Here is a 12569-nt window from a genome sequence, read left to right on the forward strand (position 1 = left end):
CTGCACAAACATCATGACCAAGAAGCAAGTTGGGGAGGAAAGGGTTTATTCAGCTTACACTTCCATGTAGCTGTTCATCACCAAAGGAAGTCAGGACTGGAACTCAATCAGGTCAGGAAGCAGGAGCTGATGCAAAGTCCATGGAGTGATGTTCCTTACTGGCTTGCTTCCCCTGGCTTGCTCAGCCTGCTCTCTTATAGAACCCAAGACTTCCAGCCCAGGGATGGCACCACTCACAAGGGGCCCTACCTCCTTGATCACTAATTGAGAAAATGCCCCACAGCTGGATCTCATGGAGGCACTTCCCAAACTGAAGTTCCCTTCTCTGTGATAACTCCACCCTGTGTCAAGTTGACACAGAAAACCAGCCAGTACACTTGGTTATGGTGTCTCTTCACAGCAATAAAATCCTAACTAAAACATCTTGATTTTACTTCCGGTGCTTTGATCTTTTTTCTCCATTTAGCATGATGTTAACTGTGTTTCCTATATATGGCCTTTATCATGCTAAGATGTATCTTCTATGTCCTTAGATTCTCTAGGGCATTGAAAAGGGATACTGGATTTTCTCAAAGACCTTTTATAGATCCTATAAACTGATTGTGTAGTTTCAGTATTTTAGCCTATTTGTAAGATATATTCTGTTTATTGATTTACACATATTGAAGCATCCCAACATCTCTAGGATGAAGCTAACTTGATCATAGTGGATAATCTTTTGGATGTTTTCTTGAAATTGGCCTGCACGTATTTTATTGAGAATTACTGCATCTATAGTAATCAAAGACATTTGCTCATAATTTGCTTGGTTTTGGCATCAAAGTAATACTGACTTCATAAAGAAATTTGGAAATGATTTTTACCTTTCTATTTTGCAGAAGCATTTGGAGAATATTGGTCTTAGGTATTCTTTGAAAGTCTGGTAGAAGTCTGTGCTGACTTCATCTGGTACTAGGTATTTGTTTGTGAATTGCTTTTCTATTTGGAAGTTTTAGATTACTGCTTCTAACTCACAAGATGTTATTTAAATTATTTATTTAATTTTGATTTAACTTTGGTAGGATATGTATGCATGTATGTATGTATGTGTGCATGTATATCAGAACATGGTCAAAAGAATGACCCATGGTGAATAATGCCTTGGGGAACTGTGAGAGAAGCTCCTGGGAAGAAGACAGAGGGCCTCTTACCTCAGGTACATTTTGTTTCCTGAATTGTTCTTGGATGTGATTCTGTGTCTCCTCAGTTACATATTTACATTCGATTTATAAGATATGCTTTTTCTTGCTGGATTTCAGATCATACCTATAGAACCCAGTGTACCCTGAATCTGGATATGGCCTTTTGCCTTGCTTCCAAGCATTCCCAGATATAATCTATAGTGCATGTCAGGCAATTGTGTTTAAATTGGCCTGTCTTGAGAAAGTTCTGGAATATGGCTACTCTGTTAATATTTAGTATGTGCTTACTGGCATTTATTTCCATGTGTTTCTGATCATGTTTTTCTGAACTCAAACACCCTTATTTGGATTATTGCTTACTTTGCTTGAGTCATGAATAAAAGTACACTAAACCTAAGTACAATTGTCTACAATATTAGACTGTAGTCTGCCCCATTCTTCCAGGTCCTCAGATCTCAGGTTCATCCAGCAAGATCTACAAAGGCCAGATAAGAAGAGTGGAAGAGAGATTGAAGGAAAGGCTATCCAGAGACTGCCCCACCTGGGGATCCATCCCACAGGCAGACACCACAAACCCAGACACTATTGCTGATGCCAAGAAGTGCTTGCTGACTGGAGCTGGTTACAGTTGTTTTCTGAAAGGCTCTGCCAGATCCTGACCAATACAGATGCAGATGCTCTCAGCCAAACATAGGACTGAGCACAGAGTCCCCAATGGAGGAATTAGGGGAAGGACTGAAAGAGCAGAAGGGGCCTTATCTAACGTCAATGGGAGGGAGGGCCCCTTGGTTCTGTGAAGGATTTATGCTCCAGTGTAGAGGAATGCTAGGGAGTTGAGGCAGGAGTGGGTCGGTGGGGCAGCACCCTCATAGAAGCAGGGTAAGGTCGCATGGGATACAGAGTTTGCAGAGGTGAAACCAGGAAAGGGGATAACACTTGAAATGCAAACAAATAAAATATCCAATTAAAAAATTCGTTAAAAAAAAGTTGGCAAGTGCCACCTGAATCAGCTACCTGAATGAAAAGTTGTGAAAGGACATGAAAACCCCTGTAGGAGGAGATAAATAGGGATTAAAATAGGATCAAAGAGTGCAGAAATCAGCACCATATATTGACTTGTTACCTCATTTCTTAAAAGGAGCAGTGCTGCAATGTCAAAGCCCAACCCAAGAACGTTGGGTTTCAATAACAGAATATAATTCTTGGGTTCCTGAAAAGGGCACTTTAGACCCCAGAGAGTGGGCTCAAATTAAATTTTCCTGTCTGATTTTTTTTTCTTAAGCCAAATTTTATTTCCTGGTTTTTTTTTTGGGGGGGGGAGCTCTTTTATCTTTTCTTTTTGCTTATATTTAGCTTTAATGTATGCTGGCCAGGAAAGGTACAGAATATGATTTCAGCATTTCTGTATTTCTGTTTTCACTGAAATGTGCTTTGTTTCCTAATCTGTGGTCTATTTTGGAGACAGTTCTATAGGGTACTAAAAGTTATCTGTATTGTTTAGTATTTGGCTGGAATATTCTATAGGTATCTGTTAGTTCCACTTAACCTTTGGTAGTATTTAACTTCAGATTTTATCTTTCTTTCTCCCTAGCCGCAGTAGGGAGTGCGTGAAGTACTAAAAAATCACTTTAGTACTTCACTTTAATGAAGTACTAAAAACACTATTACTACATTTGGATCAATCAGTTGTTTTAATTTTTTTTTGTTTGTTTGTTTTTTTTGGTAGTTTTAAGTCTAATTGAATTTCTCTTTTAAAAATGTGTGCCTCTTTGTTACATAATCTTTAGAATTTTAATATTTTGTCATTGGGTGCTTTTCTTTAATGAGTATAAAGTGTCACTTTTCATTTCTTCTGACTAGTCTTAGTTTGATGTCGATTTTTCAGATATGAGAAAGATACATCTGAGAGTTACTTATTTCATTTGAGTGTGACACCCTCTCCCATCATTTAGTCTAAGGTAGTAACTATCATTCATTGTGAGGTATGTTTCTTGGTGAGGACAAAAGGATTGGTATTGTTTTCTAGATTGTTATCTATGTCTGTTGGGGAGTTGGTACCATCAATATTGAGTTATTATTGATTAATGTGAATGAGTTCCAATCACCTTTTTTGCTTTTTTGTGTTTTGTTAGACCACTTTTGATTCAGTGTTCTTGAAATGGTTATTTATGTCTTTGTTTCTTGTGATGGGACCTGGACTCTGAAGTTTGATTGTTGGAAGTGTTTTTGGTATGAAATCACTGTTTCCCCTTTTTGAGTGGATGTTTGAAGCTATTTTCTTTGGCTCTAACTTTGTCAGATGATGGTAGCCCCACTTTATGTAGTTCAGGTTTCAGTCTTTGTAAAAGATCAGTTTTTATATTGAATAGAGTACCAGCTCAAACCAAGTGAGGTTTCTTAGCTCAGAAGCAAACCCTTTGTAGAGTTAGAAGATTCTCAAAGCCAAACTTTAGGAGACTGTGACAAACTACTTATGAAATTCTCTAGGAAAATGTAAGGGAGTTAATAGAGTTGGAAATTCTAGTTTCTAATGTGAATAAAGGAATAGAGGATGGGATGCAGAAGGCAGAAGTGGGGCCTCTTGTCCTCAAGCAGGTCTCCAGGATGGATGGAGTGTTGGTGTAGACAGAGCACCCTTACCTAAAAAGGGACATTCCTTGGATAGCTTTTAATGTATCTAGGCTAAGTCTTTAAACAACCAGTTCAGTAGACTGTGAATGTTTTAAAAAACTTATCAGCAAGTCTCATATGTTCTTTGTGTTAAAAACTGTTCTTATTTTCTAGTACAAAAGCTAGATTTTCTAAGAGAAATGATTAATTTCAGGGCTGAGGCAGGAAAATATAATATGCATTTCAAATGCAGTGTAGTACTAAAATGCAAGTGGATCTTCAATAGGACACATGATTTTCAGAAAAGTATATGCAATCAACATGAAGGAACCAACAGCTAATGCACGAACAATTTGAGGAGTAAAATAGTCATAAGGGCAGCATTGAATTTTGGCCATGAGTGAAATAAGGCTTCATTAATCTTAACAATATATTTTAAAAATGGAACTAACAAGTAAACAGAAGAAACAGGTAGTTTTCCTCACAGTGGAATCTTAGTTAATAAGAGACAAGATGTTTTAGCAAACGCTTTAAATGTCTGTTAAAGTTAGTGGGCAGAGTGATTGTAGAATCCTCTCCTCAAGAGGGCTGCCTTGTCTGTCCTCAGTGGGAGAGGTTGGGTCTAATCCTGCTGAGACTTGATGCACTAGGGTGGGGGATACCTGGGGGAGTACCCTTTCAAAAGAGAAGGGGAGGAGGATGGGGAAGGGACTTTGTGATGGAAGGGCAGGAGTGGGGACAGCATTTGGGACACAAAGAAAAGGAGAAAGAAAGAAAGAAAGGAAGACAGGAAAAAGGGAAGGAAAGAAGGAAGGAAGGAAGGAAGAAAGAAAAAAGAAAGAAAGAAAAAGGAAAGAGATTAAGAAAGGAAGAAAGAAAGAAAGGAAGAAAGAAAGGAAGAAAGATAATAAGAGAGAAAGAAAATCAGTGGACCGAGTATTTTAAGGAAAGCAGACTTCACAGAGTATTAAAGTATCCTCCCAGTTTACTACCCTATTGAAGATGGAAAACCAGCAAATTTGCCATGACACAACCCTGCACATAGTAAACTAATGCAATTATGACCAATCGGAAGACATATATCAATATCATGCAACCCTTGTTATGACAAACTGATTTAAAAACAAATTGAATTAGAAAAAAAATGTTCTTGTGAGAAAAGACTTCTTCCTCTTTAATTGATGAGAAAACATGGTGACTTTGAGCTATCTTGCTGGTTTTGATTGATGGGAAGTAATGTTACATTTCCTAAACCCTGCACTACACACATGGGCACATGCAAGCGAATGCTCACTCCCACATGCACATCTTTTTCTATGATTCCTTCTCAGTTTCCATTCTTCATGGTCTTCAGACAGACTCTTTGACTAACTGATCTGCATGTACTTTCTTCTTATTCTTTCTCAAATTTTTTTCCCTGTCGCCCTTATCACGGGAGAATCACATACTTTCCATGCATTTGCTTATAGTCTGTGCTGCATGCAGCTTGGGAGAAACAGTCATTTCTTTCGTCCATCAAGGAATGTAAATGTGTTGATAACTGTATGTGTATACATATTCCAAAATTTAAATGCTTTATTTCTAGCCCACAGTGTTTATAACATTTTCATTATAAAATTTCAAGTATTGTTAGCATAATCAATTAATCCTGCAAATTTCTCAATTTTCTTGGAGCTCTTTGAAATCAATTGGATACAGCTATACACAGAATAAAATAATGAACCAAAATGAAAGGATAGAGAAAAATTCAAACTGGGAATTACAATTAACAGAATAATAATCAAGTGATTATTAAATCTTCAGTTGACTATTATGGATTGCAGTGCCACCTGCTGGCCACAAAGCATGGCTGTTCTTGTTTAAAATCCTGTTATCTATGTAGCTGTGTTTATACAGACATAATCTTTTTTCCAATCAATCAAAAAAAAAAAAATCAAGGCATTCTACTGCGAGCTCATTATATCTATAATAGACACAATACTAGATGTGAATAGGATATTTTTCATAGGATAAAATTGAAATTCATTGTTTTGTTATTTTTCTCCTATCTTTACACAACTTAAAGAATGCCACCAACCAAAACTAAAGCTTCATGACTCAGAAAACGGTGTGACTAGACACTGTCAGAATCAATCCCATTTCACTGCCTTGGGCTTGCTAGCACTTGAGGTATACTATTATTTCCTAGATAAATCTAGAATAATGTAGAGTGATATCTATCTATCTATCTATCTATCTATCTATCTATCTATCTATCTATCTATCACAAAGGGTGGCTATGCCCCAGCATCACGTCAGTGTGCCCTGAAGATCCTTAAATTTTAGAACATGACTGCTTCAGTTGGCTATTGCTGGCTGCAGATGTGCTCCATATTTAATCTCTCTCCCTATAAAGCTGACAGCAGAAGCATTATGTGAACTATTAAACGTATGATATTTGTGTGAGCTGTATGCCTCTCTGTCTACCTAGAAAAAAAATGCACTCACTTAAAAAAATAATAGCTAGAGTAATTTTTGAGCCATTACTTATTTTAATTATTATTGTAGATATAATAGCATCTCTTTGAAGCATGAAGACATTTAAAGGGATGAGTAATTATTGAGTTGCTTATCTGATCATAGAAATAAGAGACTAAGTAATTCAAGGCAGTCTGGGTACTGATTTGTTGGGAAGATTAGCATTCAAATTTGGTGAATTCAAGAGGGTCATTTGAGGTTCACAATTCTTAGAAAGTTGGAGGAAATAATCAGACAGTGGTCTCCTATAAAGCTTTAAAATTTTTATGAAATGACATTGAAAATGTAAAGATTGTCCACCTTCGATGAGAGGGTTTTTACCTCATTTTACTGTATTTTGTTCTGTCCTGTTTGCTCGTCACCTTTTGGAGGCCTGCTCCTTAGTGAAGAGGTAATGGAAGGGGTGTGGATCTAGGGGAGAGGAGCGGTGTTGGGGGAGGTGGGAGGAGTGGAGGTAGGGAAAACTGTGAAGAGGAAGGGTTATTGTACGAGGGAAGAATTTATTTTCAATAAAAAAATTAAAATTTAAGGATTTATGAAAAGAAACAATTAGGAAGAATCTGTAGTCACCCTGACTTCAGGGGTGCACAGCTTCATTCTTGCTTTCTTTGTGGATGGCTGAGCAGAGAGGCAAATCCTATTACTGGTTTCCAGGGATGGATTTCATCCTGATGCCTAAGAAGTAAAAGGACACATGGAGGGGTCGACATGCTGACATCTGCTTTTTCTCTGCATTTAGACACCCCATTGCTTTACATGTCTTTTGATGACTCATTTTAAATACATTTCTCTTCTAATTTGGTGATTTCTAAAATAGTTTAAGAAAACTCTCTTAGTGACATAAGATTATCTTGATGGAAACTATTATAACAGAATCATCAACTCTGAATAATGCTTTTGTCCATAAAGAAAATATTATGGATAAATGAGACCATGAAATATTATGTAAATTACCAATAGGTTGTTTTGTTGAAAATATGGGTTCATGGTAATAATGGAATAGAAATTGCTTTTAAATTGCACATTTTATTAGAAGATTTTTATTATATACATTATAGCTACAGAAATTCCCTTTTGCTGTGCAACAGAGCTAATCGCCTGGTTTTATCCTTTAAGCAGCTGTGACTTTTCTTATAAAGGACAGTGATGGGCCATACTTGGCCCTGTGAGATATATTCCAGTCAGCTAATGCTGATGACAGATATATCTGACATTACCATGTAATGCAACTTATATGTTGCGTTTGAAGTTTGTATCAGAATCTCAGACAATATTTGTCATGAAGCAGACATTGTATTAACTTTCCAAGGCAGCCTATCCTACCTAAGATTACTATGTGAGATTGATGATAAATACATTTTCCTAATGGAAAGACATTTTTCCTCTCCATGATGTTTACATTAGCTGTCTAAATTTTATAGGCGCTTTTATAGGACATCAACTACCTCCTTAAAAAAACTATTTAGATACGGAGTTTTATAGTAAAACTGAGAACAAGGTATACCTCATACACCTCCTGCCGCCATACAGCATGGGCTGCCTTCTCATCTCCCGTCAGAGTGTGTCCTGGGTTGTAGTTGGTGAGCCCACCCTAACGCAGCACCAGTACCTGTGGCGGTTTTACTATGCTTGGCCCAGAGAATGGTACTATTAGGCGGTTTAGCTTTGTTGGAGTAAGTATGTCACTTGTGCGGTGGGAGCTGCTATGGTCTCTCTGACCAGGTCTACCTCAAACCCTTGCAATACTGATTTGGTTTTTTTTCATTTCATTTTAATTTTGTAATACAAAATAGTGGAATCCATTGTGTTATTTTATTCTTTAATTTTATTTGTTTATATTACTATTTATTTTTAATTAATTTAAATACAATTAAATAAAATCATTATTTTCTCCTTCCTCTTTGAGTGACCTTCCTTTTAGCTACCTGGGAGTCTTCTTCTCCTGTTCGCTTCCAGAACAAGATCTAGGACTCTCGGCTCCTCCAGCACCATGCCTGCCTGGACACTGCCATGCTTCCCACCATGATGATAATAGACTGAACCTCTGAACCTGTAAACCAACACCAATTAAAAGTTGTCTTTCTAAGAGTCGTCTTGGTCATGGTGTCTGTTCACAGCAAAGAAAACCCTTACTAAGATACCATCTAAATTCATTGTTTACAGTGGACCAGGTCCTCATATTGTGGATTCTGCTATGGAACAATTGTACCATGGCACACATGTGGGGCAGTGGTCTGTTCAGGCAACTTGGGCCCAGTCAAGTAACAGGTCTGGAACTCCGGAGACCAAGTGGGCGATAATTTCTGCCCGCAAGAGATGGAAGGAGTTCGGCCATGCCTCCTGGGCCCCTGGCTCCTGTTTCAGTCACAGTCTCCCACAGTCCCCGCAGGAGAGGTGTGTGATATTGGTCAAGCCCTCTTATGAGAAATAACTGCTGTTGAAATCTGAATGACCCCTAAAACTGTATATAAATGCTTTCCAGGGAAGTAAAAGCACGCGAAAGATCTACTCTGTCGTCCGAGCCTTTTGTTGTAAGAGCTGTAACACTGGGGAACAGGTCTGCTCTCCCGAAAGGTGGCCTGAAGCTGCACCGCACTCCTTACTGGCTAGTCGGCCTCTTGTAGGACCAGTCCTCCCGGACTCGGACTTGGTGCAGGGCAGCCTGGAGCAAGTGAGTGACATGGAAGGCATGGCAGAGACAGAGGTGAGGCTAACTGCAGCGGCAGATGAGCGGCAGAAGTGACTCCTCTCTGCCCGTGCTCGCTTCCCTTTGCTGGAGCTCTAGTGCCAGGTCGGGCCAGAGATCTCCATGGACAGCCTCCGGAACACACACACCCCCTTCTATTATCATATAGACTGTTTTCACTGTCCTAACAGTCTCCTCTCTCTCTGTGCAAGCCTCCCTCCAAACCCTTGCAAAACTCATCTGTTGTTTTCATTTCATTTTCAGTTTATAATACGAAATAGTGGAATTCATTGTAGTATTTTACTCTTTCATGTTATGTTTATTACTATTTTTTATTGAATTGAAATATAAATACTATCATTATTTCCTCCTGCCTCTTCTTCTTATACCTCTCCCACTATTATGACATATACATATAAATGAATAAATATGTAAATGCACCTTGCTGCATCCAGTCTGTGCTATTGCAGTTTGAGGGGCTGACCAGTTGACCTTAGGGAAGCCATCAAGGTGTTCTGCTCTGAGGAAGACCGAGTCTCCCTCTCTTAGAAGTTGTTGATTGCTTTAGCTCTTCATCTAAGGCCTTAAGTCCAATTAGACAGGTACCGAGTGGCACAGGAAGGGAAGGGCTCAGTTCTATTTAAGAGGTGGGCCACTGAGAGTTTGATCACGATAAAATAATTGTTTTAAGGGTCTCTTGGACTCCCCTGACCAACAACTAGAGAGGGTTTCCCAAGTAAGATACTGGCACTATATATATATATATATATATATATATATATATATATATATATATATATATATATATGCATGCGTGTGTGTGTATGTGTGTACATATACATATGTATGTAAGTAAATAAAAATGACTCTTTTTTCCTTCATTATTAATTTTTTTATCCATCTGACCTCTCTGTCTGAATTACCCTCCCTTTGCTCTTCTCAGTTAAAGACTCCTCAATTTCTGGCTTCTTCCTTCACTGCACTTACATCCTGCTATTGCAAACTCTAGAGCTCCACCACGGTCCCCTTTTCCTTTTCTTGTCTCTGTTGTTACTCTATCTTATATATGCAGGTCTATAGATCCTGAGCTAAGAAGCACAAATAAGAGAAAGCACATGTGACATTTGTCTTTCTGGGCCTGGATTACATCACTTGGCATAATGTGTTCTAGTTCCCTCCATTTACCTGCAAACTTCATGATTTCAATTTTCTTTATAGCTGAGTAAAATTCCCAGTAGCACATTTTCATTAACCATATGTTGAAGGACATTTGAGTTGTTTTAATTGCATTGCTTTCGTTAATAAAACAGCAATTAACATGGCTGAACGAGTGACTGGATTAGGATGCTTAGTCCTTTGGATATATGGCAACGAGTGGTAAAGCTGGATCATAGGGTATACTTATTTTTAGCTTTGTGAGATTTTTTTTCCAAACTGATTTCCATAGTAGCTGGAATTTAGTTGTTTGCTTTATACATATTTATTTTTAATTTTAATGTTTTTATTTTTTAAGACTTGTGCTAGTGTGTGTATGTGTGTGTGTGTGTTCATGTACCATCAGAAAACAGAAACAATCATCTGATCTCCTGAAGCTAGAGTTGCAAATGATTCTGAGCCACAGACCTGGGTGCTCAGAGCCAAATTCTCTGAAATAGCAGCAAACATCTTTAACCTCAGTGATATACCTACAAGCCCTGGTTGTGGCATTTTTATACAAAATTTTTGTTTGTTTTAGTTTCTTTCTTTTTTTTTAATTTTTACTATTTTGTTTATTGTTAATTTTCTTGCCTTAACTTTTAAAATATTGCAGAATGATACTATCATTTTTTGTTTGGATTTATTATTATTATATTTATTATTGTATTTATTAGTATTATACACTTTATATTCCATTCACTTTTTTTTGTATGTTAGCATTTTTTGTTTCTTTTTATTAGATGTTTTCTTTATTTACAATATTTCCTTTCCCAGGTTCCCCTCCAAAAGAAAAAAGAAAAAGAAAATAAAATAAGACAAAAAATTAAAAATCAAAACAAAACTAAGACAATCCTCTGTTCCCTTTCCCCTTCCCCTGCTCACCATCCCACGCTTTCCCAATTCCTGGCCCTGGTATTCCCCTACACTGGGACATAGAATCTTCACAGGGCCAAGGTCCTCTCCTCCCATTGATGAAGGAGTGTTCCTCTTTGTTCAAAACCTTGATAGCATCTAATTTCACCTGAGTTTTTGATCATAGCCATTCTGACTGGTATGAGGTGGAATCTCAGGGTTGTTTTGATTTGTATTTTGCTGATGACTAAGGATGTTGAACATTTCTTTAGGTGCTTCTCAACCACTGGGTATTCCTTAGTTGAGAATTCTTTGTTTAGCTCTCTATCCCATTTTTAATAGGCTTATTTGATTTTCTGGAGTCTAACTTCTTGAGTTCTTTGTATATATTGGATATTAGCCCTCTATCAGATATAAGATTGTTAAAGATCTTTTCCTAATATGATGGTTGCCATTTTGTCCTATTGATAGTGTCTTTGCCTTACAGAAGCTTTGCAATTTTATGAGGTCCCATTTGTCAATTGTTGATCTTAGAGTATAAGCTATTGGTGTTCTGTTCAGGAAATTTTCCCATGTGCCCATGTGCTCAAGGCTCTTCTGCACTTGCTTTTCTATTAGTTTCAGTGTATCTGGTTTTATGTGGAGGTCCTTTATCCACTTGGGCCTGAGCTTTGTACAAGGAGATAGGAATGGATTGATTTTGCATTCTTCTACATGGTAACTGCTAGCTGAGCCAGCACCATTTGTTGAAAATTCTGTCTATTTTTTACTGGGTGATTTTAGTACCTTTGTCAAAGATCTAGTGACCATAGGTGTGTGGGTTTATTTCTGGGTCTTCAATTCTATATCATTGATCTACCTACCTGTCACTGTACCAATAACATGCAGTTTTTATCACAATTGCTCTATAATACAGCTTGAGGTCAGGGATGGTGATTCCACCAGAAGTTCTTTTACTGTTGTGAATAGATAGTTTTCACTATCCAAGGTTTTTTTGTTATTCCAGATGAATTTGCAATTTGCTCTTTCTAACTCTGAAGAATTGAGTTGGAATTTTGATGGGGATTGCATTGAATCTGTAGATTGCTTTCAGTAAGATGGCCATTTTTACTATATTATCCTGCCAATCCATAAGCATGGGAGATCTTTCTATCTGAGATCTTCTTTTATTTTTTTTAACTTTTATTGCATTATGATGAGAAGTTACATGATTTCAATTTATCTGAATTTGTTAACATTTAAAAACATATTTCAATTAAATATAATTGAATCACATTCTTGTTTCCCTTTTGTACCACTGCTCCTCCCAGAGACCCCTCCTTCAATACCTACAATATCTTTTTTTGTCATATTCCTTAAAATTTATAAAATATTATAACAATAAAAATAAGTATTATAAAGGTTGTTTGATATAAAACAACAATCAATTTAACATTCTTATGTAGGTGCTTGTCTACGGCAATAGTGAAAATACATTTCTCTCAATATAAATTTTAAATAACTCCAAACATATTAACTGTATACTT

General features: G+C 37.3%; 1 long non-coding RNA gene across 3 annotated transcripts in view; it reads left to right on the top strand.

Annotated features, from left to right (window-relative positions):
• LOC116090179 overlaps window positions 1-8396 on the top strand; it is a 48793-nt gene extending 40397 nt beyond the window's left edge. For all 3 annotated transcript variants that reach the window (XR_004118597.1, XR_004118598.1, XR_004118599.1), the window contains exon 4: window positions 8215-8396. This is a non-coding gene — a long non-coding RNA (uncharacterized LOC116090179). The remainder of the gene's footprint in view (window positions 1-8214) is intronic.
• The last annotated feature ends 4173 nt before the right edge of the window (window positions 8397-12569 follow it).

Source organism: Mastomys coucha, unplaced genomic scaffold (genome assembly GCF_008632895.1).
Source record: "Mastomys coucha isolate ucsf_1 unplaced genomic scaffold, UCSF_Mcou_1 pScaffold15, whole genome shotgun sequence".
Taxonomy (NCBI): Eukaryota; Metazoa; Chordata; class Mammalia; order Rodentia; family Muridae; genus Mastomys; species Mastomys coucha.